The sequence below is a fragment of the Myotis brandtii genome, unplaced genomic scaffold (assembly GCF_000412655.1).
Source record: "Myotis brandtii unplaced genomic scaffold, ASM41265v1 scaffold987, whole genome shotgun sequence".
In the NCBI taxonomy this organism is placed as follows: domain Eukaryota; kingdom Metazoa; phylum Chordata; class Mammalia; order Chiroptera; family Vespertilionidae; genus Myotis; species Myotis brandtii.
Window position 1 is genome coordinate 543238 of NW_005372107.1, and position 3832 is coordinate 547069.

The window sequence follows — 3832 nt, forward strand, 5'->3', positions numbered from 1 at the left end:
ATGTGCCCTTGACTGGAATCGAACCCGGGACCCTTCAGTCTGCAGACTGACACTCTATCCACTGAGCCAAACCAGCCAGGGCTTAAAGTCTGTTGTCATCCATTTGGTCATACTTGGGAGCTTGGAAAGGTACATGTTCTTTTACAAGCCCTAGCCGAGCCCAGAAGTGGCCTGTACTTCTTGCATTTACGCCACATGGCCACAGCTCACTGCAAGGGAGTCCGCGAAGGCAGCATAGCCAAGTGCCCAGAAAGCAGAAAACGGTTTGTGGAGGACAGCTCATGTTCTCTGTTACGTCACCTAACAACCTACACAAAGAGGACTTTCATTATAATCATAGTTTCCTGGGTGCCACGTGCTAGCCCAAGAGCTTTATATATGCTGTGTATCTAGGAACTTACAAAAATAGAAACTTAATTATAATCAATTGCCATTTTTCCAGCACTTACAGACATGAGATCATCAGGTCCTTAGAATAACTCTGAGGTAGGGACTGTGATTCATTAATTCATTTCACAAACATCATTTGAGGACCTGTGTGTTAAGCATTGGGAATAAGCAAATGAAATCCTTGTCCTCATGGCTTCTATGGGGGCAGAAAGGGGCCAATGGTGGGGACAGACAGTGAACAAGATGTAGCAGATGGTGGCTGCTGTGGAGAAAAGGCAGAGAAGGGAGTTCTGGAAGGGGGTTGCAGTTTTTTTAAATATGTTTTTACTAGAGGCCCAGTGCACCCATAGTGACCGGACATTCCACCATTCGGTCGATTTGCATATTAGGCTTTTATTATATAGGATTAATTTCAGAGAGGAAGGGAGAGAGAGAAACATCAATGATGAAAGAATCATCCATTGACTGCCTCCTGTACTCCCCCTACTGAGGATTGAGCCTGCAACCCAGGTGCCCTGACCAGGAATTAAACTGTGACCTGGTTCATAAGTAGACACTCAACCACTGAGCCACACCTGCCCAGTGGGGGTTGCAATTTTATTTTATTTTTTTAAATATATTTTACTGATTTTTTACAGAGAGGAGGGGAGAGGAATAGAGAGTTAGAAACATCGATGAGACAGAAACATCGATCAGCTGCCTCTTGCACGCCCCCTACTGGGGATGCCCGCAACCAAGATACATGCCCTTGACCGGAATCGAACCTGAGACCCTTGAGTCCGCAGGCCGATGCTCTATCCGCTGAGCCAAACTGGTTAGGGCGGGGGTTGCAATTTTAAATAGTGTAATCTTCCCTGAGGAGGTGACAGACCTGAAGGAGGGAGGGAGAGGAGGAGCCATGCTCATTGGTAGGAAGATCATTCCGGGTAGAAAGAGGCAGGAGTCTGCCAGAATCAGGAAGACCAGAGGCGCTAGAGAAGAAGGAAGGAGGGCAGAGCTGGAGGGGAGCAGGGGACCAACTCCTTACAACTTTGTCCAAACTTTGGCTTTTGCTCTGAGATGGGAAGTACTAATTCACAGAAGCTTGGCACCAAAGCCGCTTTGAAAATAGAAGCCTAATTATAATGATAGGTACGATTTACTGAGCATTTATTGTGTGCCAATCCTGTTCTAAGGCGCTTTACTTGTGTTAACTCAGAAGCTTGGCAACTAAGAATCTTCAAGAATAGAACCTGAATTTCCACAATGACCATCATTAAGTCATCGCTCACACTGGACCAGGCGGCCCTGGGCTAAGCACGAAGGTAGGGACTGTTATTTATTTATTTATTATTATATGTTTTTATTGATTTCAGAGAGGGAGAGAGAGAAACATCAATGATGAGAGATAAACATTGATCAGCTGCCTCCTTCATGCCCTCCCACTGGGGATCGAGCCTGCAACCGGGGCATGTGCCCTTGACCGGAATCGAACCTGGGACCCTTCAGTCCACAGGCCGGCGCTCTATCCACTGAGCCAAACTGGCCAGGGTGGGACTGTTATTTACTTATTCATTCAACAATGACTTATTGAGCACCTATGAGATGCAGGCACTATTTTGGGAGCTGGGAATAGAATGCTGAACTTGATGAACAAAAAGCATTGCATTTCTGGAAGTTATACTGGGAAAGACAGACAGACACTTTAGATATTTAAGCAAAATATAAAATACACTAGAGGCCCAGTGCACGAAAACTTGTGCACTGGGGGGGGGTCCCTCAGCCTGGCCTGATCCCCAGGGGGATCAGACCTAAGCTGGCAGTCAGACATCCGTTTGGCAGCCTGGGAGCCCCTGGGGGATGTCCGACTGACGGCTTAGGCCCACTCCCTGCGGGGAATGGGCAGGCCTAAGCCGCAATCAGACATCCTTAGTGCTGCTGCTGTCAGCCCGGCTTGTGGTTGAGCGGAGCTCCCCCTATGGGAGTGCACTGACCATCAGAGGGCAGCTCCTGCGCTGAGCTGTCTGCTCCCTGGTGGTCAGTGTGCATCATAGCGACCGGTTGTTCCCCAGTTGTTCCACCGTTAGGGTCAGTTTACATATTTCCCTTTTATTATATAGGACGTACTGTTAGAAAGTGCTGTGGAGGGAAAGAGGATACGAGGGTTGTGTGTGTGTGAAGCAGTTCCAAGTGGGGTGGTCCAGGAAGGCTGCATGGAGAAGGTGACAGAGCAGAGACCTAGAGGAGGGAAAGGAGTGAGTTTGTGGCTCTCTGCAGGAACAGCAGGTGCAAAGGCCCTGAGGTGAGAGCCTGCTTGGCTGCTTGGGGGTAGAGCGCACAGGACCAAGAGGCTGTTAGTGAGGAAGGCAGACCACTATGCTGACTTTGGCTTTCTCTCTGAGTCTGAGTCATCATCATAATCTTTAGAAGCACAGGGTCTGCTATCATGATCATTTTACAGCTGCTACACCTGGGGCACAGAGACATTGAGTTATCCACCAGTAACTAGCAGATCCCAGGCTTGATTCCAGACAACTGGATGCAGGGCACATATTCTTAGCCATGAAGCCACCAGAAATGGAAGTCTGGCTGTCCCCAGCCACCTTTTGACTTGCAGGAGTGTGTTTAGCCTCCACAAAATTATTGAGGTTTTTCAAGCACGTTGGTTACCAACATTTAAAAATGGGCAGCCCAGCTCGTGTGGCTCAGTGGACCCATGATCCAGGAGGTGACTGTTGGATTTGCCAGGATTGCAGGCTTAATCCCCAGTAGGGGGCATGCAGGAGGCAGCCAATCAGTGACTCTCTTATTATTGATGTTTCTGTCTCTCTCCCTCTCTCTTCCTCTCTGAAATCAATAAAAAAAAATTATTTTTTAATGTCTGATTTGCTCTGGCCACTGTGGCTCAGTTGGTAGGAATGTCGTCCTGCCAAGGTCGAGGATTTGATTCCTGGTCAGGGCGCATGTGGGAGGCAACCAATCGATGTTTCTCTCCCTCTCACTTCCCCTCTCTCTAAAAATCAAAATAAAATGTCCTCCAGGCAGATTTCATATAGAAATGGAGGTTTCTGGCTTCTCTTGAAAAACTGTGAGATCTAGATTGCTGAACCCACAATTCCATGGGGCAGTAATCTGATGGAGCTGAGTTGCCGGGAGCCAGTCCATCCTTGCTGCTTGACACAGTCACTGCAGAGAAGAAACGTCTGCACAGCATATGTTTCAAGGGACCTGGCGTATATAGCATACTGTTCTTAATATGTTTGCTCCCCTTCTTGGCGCTATGTGTTTTAACCAAGGTCACCTCTCCGAGAAAGGTTGTTTCCCTAGGTAGGGATTTTTCCCTGAAGTTAGGGAGGGAATAAAATCCCTTAACTAAGTGCCAGGCGGGTAGTTAATCACTTTAACTAAGAACAATCATGCTTAAGTTACATAATCTTTACTCCCTGGAATGGAGATAAGAAAC